The sequence below is a fragment of the Cinclus cinclus genome, chromosome 11 (genome assembly GCF_963662255.1).
Source record: "Cinclus cinclus chromosome 11, bCinCin1.1, whole genome shotgun sequence".
Classification (NCBI taxonomy): domain Eukaryota; kingdom Metazoa; phylum Chordata; class Aves; order Passeriformes; family Cinclidae; genus Cinclus; species Cinclus cinclus.
In genome coordinates, this window is record NC_085056.1 from 10,064,131 (window position 1) to 10,084,997 (window position 20,867).

Sequence of the window (20,867 nt, forward strand, 5' to 3'; positions counted from 1 at the left end):
AGACCTACCCCTTTACATGCAGATAAGGAGAGCAGTGAGACTTCAGCTGGTGAGAAGCTGCAGAGGTACATATCTAGACCTGGTGGTCTATTTGAGAAGACATTAATATAAATCTTCTATCTTCAGGGCTTTGGTTTCTTCATTTCACTGTGGAGCTACATGTTTCACAGCCATAGTAGGCAGTGTTTTAGCGTGGCTTTGCTTACCTGTGACCCTTTCAACCTCCACTGCACAAGATGCTCACAGTGGTAGACTGTTTGAACTTCCAGAGATAATGGCATCTGACATTTAAGTCAACCTTAAAGAAATCTCAGCAAACCCAGTCACTTAAACTAATATGTCAGTGTCTCTTTAAGGAGGCATATTGACAGTCTTTGTAAAATGTCATGTTATGTTGATGTCCCAATCAAGTGCACAACTCTCCCTCCCCCTGCCCAAGCTTTCACAGGCTTTGAAATTGGGTTGTAAACCAAAAAAAGGAACAAATAATTCCTTTGTATAAAAAGTGCATTTTTAAAAAGTTGGATTGCTGACTATCTGAAATAAGTGAGCAAGCCCTGTAGCATCAACTTCTGCTGCAGCATCTTTAATACATACACAAGTGCTGTTAGCTGAGGCAAGGAGAAAGTACCAGTGGAGTGAGACTGCTTGAAACCATATTTTGCTTTAGGCAAAACAGTGTGCTAAAAGAGCTGAAAACAAGAAAAGCTGCCTACTGCTATCCCTGCAACATTAAACATCAAAACTTGAGTCATTTGCTAGTGAAGGATGGTTGTTTGAATAAGCGCTTGAGATTTGGGATACTACTGGTCACGATGGGGAGAAGAGAGAAGAGAAAAGAGAGCTTATTCCTTCAAAAAGCTGACACCTCTCATCCCTGTACAAGACCAGTTGCTGCCTAAGTAAATCCTCAGTTAGGGCTGTTGGCTGCAGATCCTGGAGTGGTGCTCGACTGAGGGATTTGCTAGAGCACTCTCCATTTACAGCTACAGGTGCTACAACACTTTCTGATTCGGAGTCCAGCAGGGTTCGACCTTCAGGCCATGCTGCAAAGGTCTCTTTGCTTTGGAACAGATGGTGCCACTTTTATTCACACTGAGCAGTGTTTTCCTCCTTAAAAGGACTGATATCTCAGCTAAATTACACTAAAGTAGGTCCAGCTGTCTGGCTCTTCCAAGCTACACTGATGGGAGAGTGGGTTTTCAAAAAGGCATCACTCTCCAAAAAGCAGAGTGCTCAGGGGCACATTTGAGTAGTCACTTGAGTGACTACTTGGTGTCCAGGCTTTTGCCTGCAAACTTGGGAGATGTGAGCCAGGTGTCATGGGGCAGGGAGTGACCAAAATGAAAAAAAGCTTGTCCAAAGGACTGTGCTGCTCATCTGGACTACAGCAAATGACTGTTTTTATCATAAGGGAATACAGAGGTAGATGACAGGTTGGTAATATAAGAGATAAAGACACTGTATTATTAATGGAATAAGAAATAATTTCATAGAAATTTGCTTCCCTTGCATAGGTTAAATCTCTTTCTCTGAGAAAGTGGAAGGTTTTGAGGTGGTTAAGCAGAGGAGTTTGGATGACTGGATGCTGAATCCAGATCACAGAAATCTAGAGATGGAGATCTAGATCATGGATGTCTAGATGTGGGAAGTCTAGAGATCTCAGCCTGAATCACGGAGACTTAATCTCCACTGGTCTTGGCTATTCTAGGCTCACACAGGTGTGACCAAGAATATTATGCAGAATGTCACCTTTCAGCCAGCCCAAAGGTCCCACCTGCCTGAATACCACTGGAGTCCCTTCCCTGGGAATGCTTGTTCCTGAGCCAAGAGAATAAATGTGGGAGGACTGGTAGCCAGAAGGGGTAAAGGAGAGACTCATCCAGTGCCATGGGGCATCAGAGAAGCAGATTTGGGTGGCAGGATCACCTCTGCTGCCTTCCTTCTGAAGCTTCTACCTATTAACAGAGCTCCATTAAGTACTTAATAAATTAATTAATTTCGTGCCCTATGTCCTGTGCTGATTAGCAGCATCACTTCCAGATGATCTGCTGGGTGCAGAAGCCCTGTGCCTGTGTGCCTCTCATTGTAGTTCTGGCAGGGTTTTATCCAGTCACTTCTATTACAACACATTAGATTTCAGGACTGAACTTAGATGGAAAAAAGAGAAAACATTGGGAAATATAAATTCAGAGTGTAAGTGAAACTTCTTTGCAATGAAAGAAATGGGTTGTGCATGTACCTCATAGCAAACACTCAGGCATGATCTGTGCTGTTTGGCTTCAGTAGCTTCTCCTCTGCCAAAGGCTGAGCTATGTGACAAGTCAGGCAATTCGGCAAGAGTGTGGGCTTTCAGTTCAGAGTCACAGCAAAACACTTCAGTAAAGGAACCCCAAGAGCTTACCAGGCTTACCTAAGAACCCAGAAATGCTTTTAAGTTTTGTGACTTTTAATTCATTTTCTGATTCTAGAGAGCTACTTTGGCATGTGTGATGCTGAATTGTAATGGACATCAGACAGTAGTCCTTTCTGTTTTGTGTTCTTTCTTTCTTGTCTCTGGCAAATGGGGACAGATTAGCTGAGGTTGAGTGACGAGGTCACTGCCCTCAGCTATCTGTGGTGTCCCCACTGCATGGTCAACTGAGCCATTTGTGAATTAGCTGCTGAGCCACTGATTCCTACAGCACAGAGGTTTAAAGTGGGCTGAAATTGTTTATGGTTAACCTGCACATTAGTTCAGAAGCTGAACCACGATGCAAAAATGGTTTGAATGCTGCTATATCAAGAGTGAGACAGACAGTATGGGACAGTAAATCCTCTTTACCTATCAAGCAGCGCTGGTGCTAGGTGTCTTTTTATTTAGGCAGTCTGAGGCAATGATCAAGGCTCTTGTTACAATTTGTATTTGTCTCTACAAAACCTATGTTCTCTCCCTTTCCTGAGAGAGGAAACCATTTGGTTCACTGCTTTTCCCTGGTGCCAGGAGGGTTGCTGTGTGAGTACAGCAGAGAAACTGAGAAATTTGACCATGTAGAGAAAGTTGCAAGATAATTTCTTTTTATTTTTTTTTCCTCTTTGAATTTCCAAGAGGGTATTTTTCTTAGTTCTGTTGATGCTTAGATCATCTCAGGGACACTTCTTTGTTAATACCACTCCTATATAGATATTTTTGAAGACTCTTGACAGAAAGAAGGCATACTTTCCTTGGATGCACTGGTCAGCTTTATGTCTGCCCACAGGCAGTATCCAGGAGGTGCTGTTTTGATAGACATACCAACCAACTTCCATGCATCTTTCAACCTTTATTGTTCCTATTTGTAGGCCACCATTTTATACTTGAAAGTGAGGGAAGAAGGATGAGTTTATCCACTGCACACCTTGCATGTTTTGCTTTTCTAGGGTTAGTGTTTTGCCCTAATATTGAACACTTCCATTTTAGAGCAGATGGTTAGGAAAGTTAGCAGGGGAAGAGCAACTGTTCTTGCTGAGACCCTAAGAACTTGTTTGGACTCTCTTTTCCCATGTCTGGGCTGGCCAGGCCATGCTCTCACGGTGCTGCAGAGGCCTCAGTGCCCAACAGCACAATTCCCTGGGTAACCAGATTGCTGGTCACTGTATGGTGTGAAACCTTTTCTTCAGTGGAAATCTCCCATGGTCTCTTCAAACCCTGTCTGGTGAGCCAACAAGCAAGACCAGAAGTGCTTCTCATTTCCTACAGGCTCTGGTTCTCATGGCGCCAATGGGAGCCGCTCGTGCCTTTGGGAAAGAATGGGAAACAGGAGGCCAGGAGCCCTGCTGGCGCCCGCTGCCAAAAGTCAGCAGAGGGGCTGGGTTTGTAGGATTGTAAATCATCTGAAGCAAGAGAGCTACGTTAGTTAATCCCAGATGAGGATCAGATCACCTGCCTTGCAGTCCAGACCATTTCCCCAGGACCACTGCATTGGCTCAGATCCTGTTGGCTCTAATTCCACCCTTTGTTCTATTTTTGTACAGTAGGTTTTTTAATTAGTAATTCTGCTGAATTTATAACACGTTGCGACTGCACGTCCCCTGAGCATAAATAGAGCACAGAGAAGAAAGGGGGCAGTCATTTAATGCCAGATCATCGTGGGCCCAATTCATAAAAATGTTATACTTTTTATGCAGGAGAAGGAGCATCCGTGTAGCATATTTGGAATTCATTGAATCTTCTTTCTTATGCATAAAAGTTGCCAACTGCTCATTACTCACTGAAGGGATTCATAACTCAAAAGAGGGCAGAAGCAGAAGAAAAATGAGCATGCCCTACTTAATGTATAAAATTCAAATATTAAAAAAAAAAAGAAAATCTGGCAGGGATACAGGGCAAGTAAATCATCTCTTTAAAAAATAAACCTTTAATAATTACCTAAGTACAAGATTCATGGCTGATAACTAGTCAGAGCAAAGATATGCGCATAACCTTGCTTTAGCTTTTAAACAGCACTTGTGATTATTTTTGTTTTAAACAATGGCAAGTCTGTTTTCCTAGCAAACTGTATAGTTCAAACAAAACTTTAATACATTTATTGGGGGAGCCACATGCAGGAAATAGATTATTAGGGGAGAAGATGTTCTTCCATTTACGGTGATCCTAGAGCAGAGTATACAGAGAAAACACATTAAGAAGCACTTCACATTTTTCCTTTGCTGTAACCCAACCCAGACTTGTGCCCAGAAGAGACAGTCTCCTTTGATCATTGCAGATCCATATTGACATGTCCCATGCCATCCTTCACTCTCTAATCTCTCTGCACTGTGCACATTGAACACATTGCTGTACACACACTCATTACCGTTCCGAACAAGAAACCACATATGCTGTACCAGAAACCAGAACTAGACAAAAGTCATTGGTCAAAGATCATTTACATTCCTTTTTAGTTGCTTCTCCCTCCAGAGAAGCTCTGATTTATCAGGAGATTTGTGCTGTAGTTTTTCCCAGCACAGTGCTTTTTTTACACTTGAGTGGGGACAGGAGAGGTGAGGGGAGATGCAGCAGTTTTAATTTGCTACTGCTTTTTCTTTTCAGTTCCCTGACTTCCCAGCTCTCTCTTTCACATCAAGTGTGAGAAACTTTGCTCTGCTGTCTCTTCTCACCTGTCTTGTCACCTCTCTTGGAGAGAAAGAAAGTGGAAGGAGAGATGGTGGCACATGTAGCTCCAAGTATAAGCTCTTGCAGCAGACAGAGGTGCAGCTGTGCCATAGGGAGTGCAGAGCTGCCGTGTTCTGAGAGCCAAGGCAGTGCCAGCTCAGTGCAGTACCTGCACAGGGGGGTGAGGTTTAGGGGTCAGAACACTTGGATGGGGAATAGTCTTGATTTCATACAGTGGGTGTGAAAAGAAAGGATGTTGTTCTGAAAGCAGCATCAGGCAATGGCCTAGCAGCCCGACCTGGTGTTTTTGCAATGCAGGGTTTCAGCTGGAGAGCAGAAACATTTTTTCAGCCATAGCACTGTTCTGGTGTGGGCTGGGCAGCCCCTGGGTCTGTGTTTGTGGTGGCTCATGGGGCACCAGGTCCCGTTTCACCCCTCCCCCAGGAGTGGGAGAGAACATGCACATCTTCTTGACATCTCCTGTTTACTGACAGCACCTTGGGGCACTCCCTGAAGCTACATCTGTGCTTGCAGAGACCTCAGCCCTCCCAAAAACACATCAAGAATTCTGGTGAAAGTGGCAGACAGAGAAACAACCAAGCATTTTTTGACTTTCAAGGCTGACTAGTACATAGACACCCCATAGAAAACTGTGGAAATCATTGCCATCAGTTTCAGTGGGAGCATGATAGAGCCTTTAATGAGGTCAGCTATAAGGACATAGATTTGACATCAGAAGCAATTCCTGACGTGCTTGTTATCTGCTCTTGGAGAAACCCTGGCTTGCTTTCACAGCTGGCAATATACCAAATCCAACAGCTTATTCTGGAGCTCTCTTTGTTTTTTTACTAATAGGCAGGATTCACAGACAGGCATAAATATTAGAGATGGGGGTCTAAGGTGTGTCTCGGTACTCATTTAATACTGCAGATCATAAGAGAACTGGAGGCAACTCTACCCACACCTCAGATGTTTTAAGGGGTTGATGGTTTTGGTTGGCAGAAGTCGCTGAGCTCCCAGTGGGTTGTTAGGTGAAGCATTTTGAAAGCATGTAGCAATCAGGTGCCATTCCCCGTCCTAAATCAGGCATGGCCAATTCCTTCCTCCCAGACAGTCTTTCCCCTGCACTTCCAAATGGATATGACATTTCCCTGCCCTGCCATTCCCAGATAGTTTGTACAGTTTCTCCAACTAGTCAAGAGCTGCTGAGTAGCGTCACAGAAGTGACCACATCTGAATGGACCCCCAAGCAATTCCTGTCCACATAAAGATCATTTTAAAAAATGCCTGCCATTTGAACATAAGATGCTTTATTATTTTATTGGGCATCTGATTTGTATCTCGCTTGCACAATTTTTTCACTGGATTGACCTTATTGCCCTCATTGAAGTTTACTAATAATTTATACAGATCAGAATCAGTCCATATAATTATATATCATAATTATTAGCTGCTATAAATTTGGGTTGGTCCACTGAAGCCTAATTACACCACCTAAGGAGCTGAGTCATTTGTTATGACTCTGTTATACAATAGATTGAAGCTAATTATACTGTATGTCTATGTGTGCATCTTGGTGTGTATTTTCCTCCTCTCTTTATCCTCTTTCATTCCCCATTGATTCTCCAGTGTTTCCAATTACATTAGTTATTTTGCTCCCTGTGGAAATAGTTTCCAAGAGACACTTTAGGAGCCTGGAATTAACTGACGGTCTGGAAGCTCAGTTTTATGGCCTTGTGTTTGCTGTGATCTAGAGGTGTCAAATTGCCTGCATTTTTACAAATCTAACCTTTCAACATGATTCAGAGTCGAATTTATAGCTGTGTATATGCTTGCTGTTGTCACTGTAACATCCCAAGCAAAGAGTATTTCCCCTTCTATTAAAAAATGAGCCTTTGATGAGAAATGCAAGGAAATGACATTTTTGTTAGTGCTGTCGCAACACTGAGAATGGGAAACCTTTGATGACACTTTTTTTTTGGTAAGGTAGGGGAGAAGCGACTATGGCCTGTGTTCATCCCAGCACTCTCTTAATCTGAAGTGATCCTTCATGTACCTGGGACTGTTCAGGTGGGCAGTGTTGTTCAGGGATGGGCAGTGCTGTTCAGGGATGGACAGTGCTGTTCAGAGATGGACGGTGTTGTTCAGGTGGGCAGTGCTGTTCAGGGAAGGGCAGTGCTGTTCAGGTGGGCAGTGCTGTTCAGGGCTGGGCAGTGCTGTTCAGGGCTGGGCAGTGCTGTTCAGGGATGGGAAATGCTGTCCAGGTAGGCAGTGCTGTTCAGGGATGGACAGTGCTGTTCAGAGATGGACGGTGTTGTTCAGGTGGGCAGTGCTGTTCAGGGAAGGGCAGTGCTGTTCAGGTGGGCAGTGCTGTTCAGGGCTGGGCAGTGCTGTTCAGGGCTGGGCAGTGCTGTTCAGGGATGGGAAATGCTGTCCAGGTAGGCAGTGCTGTTCAGGGATGGACAGTGCTGTTCAGAGATGGACGGTGTTGTTCAGGTGGGCAGTGCTGTTCAGGGAAGGGCAGTGCTGTTCAGGTGGGCAGTGCTGTTCAGGGCTGGGCAGTGCTGTTCAGGTGGGCAGTGCTGTTCAGGTGGGCAGTGTTATTCAGGGCTGGGCAGTGCTGTTCAGGTGGGCAGTGCTGTTCAGGTGGGCAGTGCTGTGCACAGGTCCCCAGTCCCTTTACTGGGATCTGGAGAAGCCTCCGCAGGCTCTATGCTCCCCAAACACATTCCAGCCATACTCTGCCATACAATCCAAACAAGCTTGTCTGATAACTGGTAGCAAGTTTCAACTGTTACTAAATCAACTGGGGAAAGCTTCCAGAGATGGTGTTGGGTACAAGAGATGGAAGTGTCCAGATAAGGAGAGCATGAAAAGGGTATATCCAGTGCTACCAAGAGCAGGTGACATATGGCTCGTTTGGATTTCCAGAGGCTGAGAAATATAAACAGGAGACATTTAGATGTATTAAGTATAGCAAACATTTTTCTTTTGCTCAAGTGTCCTGCAACCAGAGTGCCATCTTTTTTTACCTCGTTCTGCATTTTAGTGCCTGCAGTCATTTTATTCACTGATTTGTTCTGTATTAATTATAGTGGTATGGCTTGCTGAGTAACAGATACCTGACCATCCCAGCCCTGCTGTTGCTGCAGGATAATGGTGATCTAACAGGTTAGCAGGGATCACCACTCATATGCTGAGTCTTTGTGGGGTGAAACAATGGCGTTTCCACAGGGCAGGTCCCTGCACGCCGCAGGTCACACAAAGGGAGGGGCCACCTAACTGTAGTGCAGGGTGAAATATTCCAATGCAGTGGATGCAAAAGCAATATCAAAAAGCAATCTCATATTTAATGGAGTTCTGCATGGAATGCTGTGTTTTTACTGAGCAAATTTTCCATTGTGGTCACCTTCTCCATCCTTCCAATCAAGGCAAATGTCACACAGCCTCTATTACAGCATGGAGACACAAGCGTCAGGCACACAAACTGAAATCAAACGTACTGTGTTGTAACACCTGTAGGACTGAAGAATGCTCACTCTTAACCACTGCTCACACCTTGACCTGCCAACAGGACGAAAGAACAAATGCCTTGGCTCATGCCATAGCTGCTGCTCATAGATTTCCATAAGTGCTGTGGGAAGACAAAAACCTCAAACTCTCCAAAAGAAAAGTTAACCTTTTGCTTTTTTTATCTGTGCAACACCTTTCTAGTAAATAACCTCTCTCCTTAGGATCAGGCCATTTCTGCTTCCTTGCTGCTTCTGTGACTTACTGAGTTCAAGCTCTGTTTTTGTGAGGTGCAATTGTGGTATTAAAAAGAGGGACCTTCTGTCAGACACTTTTGGTGATGACAAACAGATTAAAATAAAACCTGCAAAGGAAAGTAGATTAGCAATTAAACCATCAACAGTCACCTACTGTAGATTTTGTTACATCCCTAGGTTTTAACCAGGTGGAACCCAATCACTTTAAGAAAGCCAATAAGTTTGTGGTTTTACGGGTGCAGCCAAGGCAAGGTTCTGCCCTCTGTGCAAAATGTTTGCAGTATCTATCTCTGGCTCTTCTCTAGTTTCAGCTGCTTATACTCATTGTGTGAATTTATTAGTCACTTGTAATTTCTTCATTGATTTTTGTTAAACTATTCCCTGGCTCATGATCTTGGCAACCTAGTTCTGTTGGTTAAACAAGCTTGCTTGTCAAGCAGGTTTTCCCAATGTCACAGTTCCACAATTAACTCTCTTTATTGAGTAATGCCACTTCTTATCCAGGATGAGATCAGACTTCATAACAAGTGGATCAAAGCCATCCAGTTGAGATCCAAAATTGGAGCTGAATCCAAGTATTCTTGAAATTTGAGGATGTTTGAGTTCTGGTTTGACCCTGCCATGGGGAAAGGTTCAAGCAGTGAAGTTCAGAGTTAGATTTGTATTATCTCATTAGTTAAAGGCATTTTTAGTCACACGTTTTGATGCTGGTCAATCTTTTATAACCAGTGGTCAAATATGATGATCTCCTAAAGTGTCCAATAAGGAGGTTTAATGCCTGCTGAGATGGACAGCACAAGATTTCCCCAGGAATGCTCTGTTGTACTTGAATAATGTAACTTGGGCTGGCAGCTGGAGAAACCTGGTCAGTTAATAGATGGAAACCTAAGAAGCAGCAAAAGGCCAAACTATTTTTTTATCAGAGTACTTTGATTCATACTAAATACTACACATTTCTGAACACTCTACTTGGATTTCTACCCAAATACCAAAGGGCTGTTACAGACATATCCATAACAAAGGCAGAATTACTGAAACGTCATGTGAGAAACACTGTTCTTAACATGCACTTCAGCTGAGTTTTGAAAATGAACTACTGCTGATTTGTTCAGGTATGGCCCAAATGTTCATATTGATTTTGTGGGCTGTTCACCCCAACATCTCAACTGTGGCAAAGGTTTGACCCATCACCCTCCCGACGCCTAGACCAAGATGCTATGGTGTGCAGTGATGCCTATAATATTGCATTTCCCAGGAGCTTTTAATGCTAAAGTGATGAATACATATCATGATACATGAGTTTCAAATCCAAAAATGTATATGTTACACCAGAATTTCAAAATAAATTCTTCAGAATGCTTTTTAATCATGAATTCATTATCATTATAAAATTCAGATTAATTATCAAATTCATAATCTTGTATTTCAGCTGTAAGCGAAGAATTGTACCATTATCAGTCTTAGGGGTTTTTTGTGTTGTTTGGGGTTTTTTGGTGTTTTTTTTTTCTGTTGTTGTGTTTTGTTTTCTATTTAATAATGAGAGTAGCTGTTTTTCTAGATAAACACACTTTTGCACCAGCAAATATTTGATATGTTTCAGCCAAAAAGAACCAAAGTGTAATAACTGTGTAACTAGGATCATCTTGGAAAGAGCCATGAGTTGTGTAATTGTGGCTTTGTAGTTTATATAATCTGGGAAACCTGATATAAACCTTTCAAGCATTCCAAAGTTAGTGCTATGCCAGAATTTGAATGAACTTTGTTCCTGTCCTCCATGCTCAGTTGCTGACGAAAAAGGAAACATCAATAGTCTCTTCATGAAGTATTTTTAAAATATTTATCTAACATGAAAATTTTGGAATTAAAATGCTTTTGCAAACTAGTAATGTCCTTGTTTCTGTCTGCAAATCACATTAAAAGCAGCTATATACATCATTCCTCCTCTAATACATATTTGTTGTAGAGATCTATATTCCTTTGTGGGCCCTTACTACATTAACCTCATGAACCCATTGCTACTTCTTATAATTTCTTTATTATGAAGGATTTTGTACCGAAAAACTTTGACAATGTTGACCTAAATGAAAGGGGGATTATTTTAGGAAATAAATATGGCTTGCTAATAGTGCAGCCAATGTTTTTAGAGACTTCTAGGTTTCACATTGACACATCTGGTCATTATAGTTCAACTGTTATATTTGAAGGGACATAAAAAAGAGAATCAATGCTATGTATTTACCAATTCTTTGATTTTAAGCCTTAAATGAAAAGAGAATTTTCTGGCATGTGCATTTGGTTACCACTAGCATGTACTTTGTCCATGTCACTTAAACTTTTTTCTCATCTGTAACTGGATCCAGTCACACTTATCTGTTGTAGAGAGATATAATGAAGATCCATTTCATGTTGTAAAGTTGTTCCGTCAAAAGGTAATTTCCAGGGCTTGATACCATCAATACCTCCTATTGATTTCAGTGAGCTATGCAGTGAAAAAAATCCAAAAAAAAAAAGCATTCAATAATAATGCGAGGTGCAAATGTCAAATTTAGCAGAAAAATTCCTGGGTTTCCATCTCCAGCGGGTCAGTTTCACCTTTATCAGCTTGTAATGATGATTTGTCTTTATTCACAATGATCTATGCCAAACACAAGTAAGGTGAGCATCAGGTGTAGGAATTTTCCACTCTTTCCTCTTTGCCTGGATACTTTTAAGATTATCTCAATGTGTTCGCCATTGCCAGTGCCATTTAAAATAAATAAAAAAAAAGAAAAAATATCTGATGAGCAGTATTTAGCTAATTTCCCATCTCTAAGCAGGGCTGTAAATTCCAGCAACTACAGCTACACATAAGGGTGACTTGGCATCTATCTGTAGTTTTCGTGTTGAGGCCAGTGCAGAGGTATTAGAAATAAATGTTAATACAATAAAATGTATTTTTTTCATTTTACTGTGTCTAAATTTGGATTAACATAAAGAGCCCTTTATTCTGTGAGCATGTACCGTGTGATTCTAGGATGGTTTATAGCCTAACTGTAGCTCTGCAGAATTATTTCTGGATCCCTGAACTTTCACACGGTAGCTTTGCAGTGGCACATCCAAAAGGATTGGGTGAGTCTCACAGAACGTGATGGAGATGTTGTCCTTGAAGCCTTTGTACAAAATACCTGACACCTTTCAGGGCCAATGAGGGAAGCTGTCTGTTTTCTCAGCGTGTTGTAACAACTCTCACTCTGCTGAGCCCCACTCTGGCTGCAGCAGGAAGTTCTAAACAAAACGTTCAAACATGTGTTTGTGCTCAGTGCCAGATTTCAAGCGCAGGAGAGAATCCCAGTGCCAATTTATTACTAATTGTCCCTCCTGGCATTGTCTGTTCAACTTCTTGGAACTGCCAACCCTACAGATCACTGTAAATACTAATCTTCTTATACTTGAGGTATCAGGTTTTCTTTGATGTTACCAAACATGTTGACTCTTATCTTGGTTGAATGCACAATCGAGACACAGTTATCATTAATAATGTTGTGTCTTCTGCTTCATTATGGAGAAAATAGCAAGATGCTTACTTTCAAAATGATAGCTTTTCAGCACTTTAATAATGATCAAGTCTATTTGATTTACACCCTATATAATGTTCAAAATGAGACACATTTACATGTCTGAATTTATAAAAGAAGCTAGGCCCTCATCCTGGTTACATGTGTTAGCTCAACACTCACAAGCCCCTTACAGTAATATGCCCAAATAAATATGTGCAGGACTGAGGTCCTGTGCTCCATTTGCTTGTATGGCTGTCCTGAAGGCAAGGATTTTTCTAATATATATAGTCAGCTTTCAACTCACAAAGGGTCTGAATCTGTTAGCTTTAACTGGCACAGGCAGATCCATTTAATTCTCTATTCATGTGATATTTTGCCAAGTCATTAGCTTAAGTAGAACAATTCATGCAAGCAAAGGCTTTTAGGCAGAATCTGAAGAGTTAAAAAAATTAGATGTACTAAATTTCATTATATAGAAGATTAAATGTCATTCACAAAATTCCACACTCTTGTAAACATAAGGCCTGATCTTCACCTGCAGTAAATTGGCATAGATCTATTGACTTCACTGGTGCCACTGCAATTAATATCAGCTGAGCACAAGTCAGTTTTCTATACAGTGACATTTTAGTCTCTTCATGACTCATTAACTTGACCACATACTCCCTGTGAACCTGGTCTAAAACCTGTATCTCAATTACTTGATCATCCTAAAGAATGGCTAATTAACAACGGCAGGTTTTAAAAAAACAGAGAATAAAGAAGGGGAAATATATTTTTATGTTTTCCATTTGGCAGAGTATTATGCTATGAATAATATAATATGCATTTCAAGATCTTGTTAATTTTGATGTGATAATAAATGGGAATTCCTAGTGGAATTTTTCATCCAGAAATATGAATGGTATTAGCTCAACAGTTATATGATTAAGCAATAAGACGTGCTGAGGCAGGCACTACTCGGGGATGATTGACTGCTTTAATTGATTGACATCCAGGGGTAAAGCCAAGGGCACCAATTTACAGATCAGGTCAATTATCTCTGGGTAATGCCCACTTGGTATGTCTTATTGCTATGCTAATATTAACTGTTATTGAAACATTTTAATGAGTTTTTAATTTTAAAGTGGTAAATTTAAAAAGAGTGAGCATTAAATTATTCAACTTGAAATAATAGGAACAGAAATACTCTACTTTACTAACGGTGATGTAAAAGTTTTGTTGTGCATACCAATACTTCTAGAGATCATTTTAGTTCATCTCCCAGGGAAAGCAAATTCTGTTTGGCATTTAATGAAAACCCGTAATGTGGCACACAAAATACCCAGAAATCACCAGAACAGCTCCCAGAGCCTGGGAAATAAACATGGACTGCCACATCTGAATATTAGGTGGAAAGTCACCCCACGGAGAGGATGCTTCCTAAGACAGTTCAAGGTTTAATGGAGGCAATGGCAAACACCCTGTGTGACCTCCCAAACTCTAAAAGACGCTCTGAAAGGGGGGAGCTGAGTGCAGGATTGAGTAGGTGTCTCACAGAGGGACGTGTCCCCAAAAGGGCACACCCAGCTCTGCCAGTCCCCACGCACCCACCCCTGCTTTCTCCACTTGCTCTAGAAGCACAGGCACAAAGTGCTGCAGGGGAACCCGGCTCTTGCCAAGGTCTCACTCCTGTAATTTAGCCCAAACTCTGTCAAGGAAGATTTCATTTCCAAGAGCGCTGTGTTTTTTACAGAGCAAGGGGTGTGAGTCCCCTGGCTGGCTTCCCCACACCTGTGAGCCCCAGTGCTTATGGCTGCTCCAGGTAACCCTGAGAGCTGGCAAGGGGCAGCACGTGTGGGCAGCAGCACAGGGAGATGGGGTGCGCTGGGTCTCGAGGATGTGCACAGCTGCTCTCAGGGCCATGTTAGAGAGAGTGAGAGACCTGTAAAAATTACCAGGGGAAAAATAATCTGAACGCAGTTGCCATGTGAGCTTGCAATGACAACAAGGAAGATGCAGGATATAAGGTTCTACATGAATAACCAATGAATACCTCTAGAGCACAGGCTCTGTTAGAAACAGAGGAGTAAGACACTTAGCCAGTAACTGGGAAAGAAAGGAAGCAGGTGGTTTAGGCAAGCAGTGAAATATGCTATAACTTCTTCTGTGCGTAAGACATGGAATAGAAAGGTACATGGGTTGTAGCTGAAAGACAGGAACTGTCTTTCCTTCATGCAGCCTCAAAGTAAAGTTTTAGGAAGGTAAATAACAGTGTGGTCATGAAATCTTGTCCAATGAAAAAGACAGATCTAGGAACTCCTCCAAGAACAGTATTAAGAGCACAAGTGCAAAGAGTTCCTGTGCAAACAAAAGAGAGGAAGGATAGTAAAAATCCATTTAGCTAAATCACAAATGTTTCTCTTCAAACACTGGGAAAAGGAGGGAAAATAGCCTTAAGATCAAAGATTTATGATTTGTAAGTGGAATGGAAGGCAGTTAGACAGACCAATGCAGAAAATGCAATGCAGCTGGGACATCAGTGGCCTAACAAATTTTCTTGTAGTTCTTGTAAGAAACTAGAGTAGTCACAGAGCTTCTGGTAATGAAGATCATGTCACTGGGCAACAACATAGCAAATATGGTGTCTTTCTCAAGAGCACTTGGTCTGAAGTGTTTCAGGAAGGCTTTTGACATCATCCCATGTGCTATTTATATCTGAAATCTAGGAAATTGGTTGAAAAATGTTGAAAAGCTATAGTTGCTAACAAAAAAAAAAAAGAAAAAGAAAAAAAAATTAGTGGGCGTTTGAGGGAGCCTGCTGCAGGCCCTGTACTTCTCAGTATTTGCATTAGCTGCGTGGATTGTGTTGTGTAGGCTGCAGTATCTCCAGCACTGGGGGTGTTTAAGACAATGTGAGACAAATCTGTCATGTGGGCACAACAGCTGATCCAGCCTACAGGCAGAAGTGTGAACTAGGTGACCTCCACAGTCCTTCCTGCCCCGTCCTTCTTTTCCTTCCATCAAAATATTTTAACTAACATGCCAGAATTTCAACTGGAATGGCCAAGACAAGAGGAAAATATTCTTTTCTGTCTATCCTGGTATGTAGGCTATAACCTTTAGCTGAAGTGGGAGGAGAGCAAGTGATGCAGTAACATCTTAGATCACCACTGTAAGACTCAACAGAGCTCATGTGTCAGCAAGTCTTGACAGGAGACTCCTGAAAAAAAAAAAAACTCAAACAAGACTATCAGGTCTGCAGACTAGGTGGGTTCTTTCCTCCTTTTTCCCTCCCCCACTTCTCCCTCCATTTACTCTCTCTATCAGCTTTTATTTAAGGGAAGACAAACTCAGTTATGCTCTAGTTCAAATGAAACTTTCTAACTTACAAAGTTTCATTGAGTACCAAATGATGCCAAACAAGCTTGCCTGTCTCTGGCTGACATAACACTGGGCCACTCCAGTCCCTGGGAGCAGCACAAACACCAGTTATCAGTCTCCCAGGCAAGAGAAAGTTAAAGGAAAGATTGAGGGGAACGTGCATGATGACAGACGAGCTTTGCGGGCCCCTGTTGGGTGTTGCAGGTTGCTCAGTCGTACTAAAAGTGTAGATGTAACATGAGATGTAAATAGCTTTTACATTATCAGTGTTTGGGGTCAGTACCTCAGACTGTCCATAAAAAAGTATGGTTTTGTAGACGTGGTGTGGAAGTCAGGGGACTTGGTTTCCCAACCACCTTTCTGCTCTTTGGTTTCCCTAAGTGAGGTGGTGAACATTTCCCTGCCCCTGTGAGTGCTCTGAGCTGAACAGATGGAAATAATTGTCTGAGAGCTAAGGATTTAGTGCTACAAGGGTTAAAAATGCTACTGGTAGTCTTATCCAATGCTTAACATATATTTTTATGCAATGTACAAAAAGTATTCATAGTTACAAAAGAGCTGAATTAAGCATCTAGCACTATGATGAGTGTGGATTGTATAAATAAAAGCTCCAAATAGTTTCAATTCTTTATGTACAATTTCAAAAATACCCTTCCTTAATGCTCTTGAGTTTGGAATAACTTTTATGGGCAAGGGACCAACAGTGAGGTGAAGATGAATTTTATGCCCCTCTTAATCCATGCCATGAAGTTATTCAAAAGTCAGTGAAAGATCAGTTCCAGTTCAAGCCACACTGATGCCCTAATCTGCATGCTGTCATCAGGCAATAGTGAGTTTGGAACTTGCCATATGGGAGCCTGGCAGATGTTGCACAAATGGCCTTTTCCTTCCTGCTCCCTGGATTTGCATCAGTCACAGGCTGTGTCATGGAAGCGTGCAGGAACAGGATCATATCAACCCCGCATCAATTGCTCTGACATTGCTCCATTTCGCTCATTGCACGCTCACGGGTCTCTGCCATGTTTGTTATTTTCCATAATTCAGCTACGTACCAGAAATTACATTGCAGTATTGTCCCCATTGCTTCTGTTTTTACAGGCAAGAGTTCACTGACAACAGCTATTGCCAGTGGCTTTGGGAACAGGTAATTTTTCACAACCTACAAAATCCCACCTGGGAGGTGGTTAAAACAGGATTCATCAAACCATACAGTATTTTGCCTTCTTTGACTGCTCATTGAAGGGGGAATGACTGGATGGTTCCAGGATCCCATGATCAAGCCATCCAGATGCTACAGCACTGTGCAGAAAGCCATGATCAGCATAAAATTGAGCATGAGCTCATAAACCCTGCCTAGACTATTATCATTAGCATGGCTACAGAGTGTTTATAATAGGTGGGGTGGCATGAGGATGAGCACAACAGGTACACATCCACCTGGAGACAAACACACAGACTTTACTGAGATCCCTGTTTTGGCTTTGCTTCTTACATTGTCAAGGATGTAATGTTTCCTCGAGGTGCAGCACTTCTTTACAAAGTCAATCTCTTTTGCTTACTAAGTTTACAGCTTTTGTGTTTCATCTCCTGAATGGCAGTAGACTTTCTATTTTGCCAAGCCTCTAAGTTAGGATGTCATCTTTGTTGCTGCTTTTCATTTGTACACAAACAGGCTTCAAATAGTATAAATGTAGCCCCTAACTGTATGTAACTGAGATCCCCAAAATATACAGCACATTGTGAGAACCAGGAAAAAGCTGCTGGATTATTTAAAGGAACATACCACCTTCCCCAATCCCGTCTTTCTAGTTTGCAACTGCAGGAGATCTTATTAGGTGCAAATCTGTACCAAAATGCATAAATATCCTGAGCTGGGTATCTTCTTTTAATAGTTATAAATAAAGCAATAAATAATATTAATCCATGATGAAACAGAGCTTTAGGTAAGCCCTTTAAATTTCTCTAACCTAAGTATTTTGGGCTGTCTGGGGCCTTGATCCTGTGGTAATTGCTTCCCTGATGCCTGTCTGAACTCCTCTGAACTCCCAGAACTCCTCTCTGGGTGGATTTTGTTACAATATCGGGTGTTTCTGCAGAACAAATAGTAGTCGATTACAGCAACAAGCAGATCTGGGTGAAGTTACATCCCATTTCAAAGTATTCATTTTCCAGATATGAAGAAATTAAGAAAATCATCCTTGTGATGTGTGTATTAGAAATGGAATAATGTAGTACAGTATTCATGAAATGCACATACATATATATCAAAATGATGTCAATCAGATAAACAGGGGGTCATGTCACTTCCTTTTAAAGGGCAGAAGAACAGTGTGTCCTACAAGAAGATGTGCACTGATGGTTTCTGCTAAATCTTGTCCTTTTGTAATGAACTGATTGATTTCATTTTCCTTGATCACTGAGGAGTTTGCCTTTCAAATCACTTGAGCTGTAAGAAAAAGGAGAAAATACACATCATGCATGTATAGGCAATTTGTGCCAAACTATTCCACAGCAATATAGGTTGTCAGCAAACAGGGCTATTTGCTGTGTGCTGGTATCTGCTATATGTCGCATATTATCTGTAACAACTCTGCAATTCATTCTTTCACTTGTGTTCTCTCTTTCATCACATTAGATTATGTAGAGGCACTTCAAGGTAAATTTTTAAAACTGTGTGGGAGATGCATGTTGGAGAAAAGCTAAGAAGCAAATATCTTGAATGTTTTTAAGCACAACTCCATCTGTCACCTGTTTTGACAACTTACCTGCACATGTCACCTCTGTCTCATGCTGCTGTGTTGAGTCATATTGTGTTATCTCAGAATAACATATTTTGGAGCCAGGGCTGCCTTAAAAATGCCATATGCTTGGTAATTAAAAGATAGGCTTCTGTGCTTAAAGAATATATAGGAAGGATTACTTCTGTTCAGCCACGTCCCAGCCCTGCTGGGTGTATGGTGCTACACTGTCATGAACCTACTCAGTGACACCACACACTTGGGGAAATTCAAGGTCAAGAGACTCATTTGCATCATGAGTGCAACACCTCTCGCTGAAGTGCTGTTCCACATTGCCCCCACTGATCTGTCTTATTGCCAAACTACTCCTTCCAGATTGTTCAAGATAGCAAGTCAGCCAAGAATGCTCAGCAATGACAGTGGTATCAAATATTAATATGGCCTTACAGAAAACAATCTATAGGCTCTTACAGCACCTGTGATTTCGTTTTGCAGTTTACTGCAATAAAAGAGTGCAGTCAATTTGCAATCCAGCCACTTACAAAAGCATGTTACTTGTAGGCTTCCTGATCATTGCCATTCACGGATTATTCTTTAAGGGTTTTCTGTCACTGTGTATGGGGGAAGAGCAGGAGAGAGAGAAGTAACAGAACCAAAGTGAAGGCAGACTGAAAATACAAGAGTGAACCTGCCAGCTGTACAAAATAACCCACCAGAAGGAAATCTTCCTTCCTGCTCTCTTTTCCTTTATGGCTACTACTTTGTGCTTCCATTTACACATAGAGATACACATCTCATGAGAAATGGAAAGCAGAGTGTGGCCCTTTAGAAAGTCAGTGGAGGAGGGAGAGCCTAAAGGGCTGGCTGATGCCTCCTTGTCCCAGCCACCAGGTAGCTCCAGCTGGTTTGGAGGGAGGTTTGGGGTGGGTCAGTACAGGAGATCCTCAGTAACTCACCAGGATGAGATGCACACCAGGTGGTGTTTTACAGAATGCATAATTCTTCTCTGATGGTGATGAATGCTAACGCCAGAGGGGTGATCTCTGCTAGGATGGCATTAAATCTGTGCCTCACAGACCCCCATTCTACAACTAGCTGTATTGAACAGAAGGAGTCTCTCTGACTCCACTCAGCTGTTGATCAGGCCATACCCATGTCCAAATGCCAGAGCTGTCTGGCCAACTCGCCTGCTCACATTCTTGAGGGAAGTGTGATACGTGAGACTTGTCGTGGAATTTGGAGCCCGAATGCTTGTTAAGTGCAGGAGAGCTGGCCCTGCACTTAAGAGCACGCCTCCCTGGTGCTCAGAGCACTGAGGACACTGACATTGCAATGTTTTTAAGCTGTGCAGAGAGCGAATGCAAATCCTGGAAAATGTTAGGAAAGGGAAAGCTTAGGAGTATTGATTAGCAGTCATCCCTGCCATAAAATTCATAGACCTTGTAAGGGTTACTCACAGAAATGATAAAACTGCTTTAGCTGGGTCTGCAGTATGGACCGGCAAAGAGGAAGGAGTGCTGGAGGACTGAGCTTTCTATTTGGGCTTGTAACACAAAAGCCCAGGCATTCCTGGCATTTAGGGATTTCCCCATCCTCTGGAGGCCTGGTGGACCTGAGAACAGGCTGTACAGTGCACAGGCATTGTGTAACTTCAGTTAGCAACCTCTGCAGGAGGTGTAGGCTGAGCCTGGCACACTTTGTGAGATTAGCTGGTGACACCACAGTCTTTTTGGCAAAATGAAATACACGCATCAAATCACATTTGTTCATCCAGTTTGTACCTGTCCTGCCAAATTTGTGTGATCTGCTAATAGGTTTGGGGACACCAAGTGGCAACGGAAATACACTGACTTATTATCCACTGATCAGCTCTGCAGAGACAAAACAGATTTGCTTTAAACCAGCTCTGTACTTATGTAAGATCATTTTGAAAGCCAATGCATTTCTGGAGTGGCTTCTGCTATGTTAGTTTAGGTGGATTTTTCTGACCTACATCTTTCCTGAAAGCTTTGGGAGACAGTACATGGTGTAAGAGGCAGCTCCTGAGCTGAAGAGCATCAGGCCTTTGAGTAATGAGCTAAGGAGATAATTATCTATTGTGAATGGTACATCTGATTAGGTGGGGAAGATTCCTCCTCTTCACTGCAAGAACCAAAATCCTTGAGAGAGAAGTTGCAAAAAAGCAATTGAATATGTGGCTTCCACCCATTTTTTCTAGCATTTCCCCCTCTTTCTGTAGGACAGTACTGAAGAGATACAGCATGGTGGAACTTGGGAGTTTGAACAATACTTGTGTAGCTCAATAGCAGATCATTGGCCTAGGAGGGTGAAGAGCTAGCCTGAAACAGAT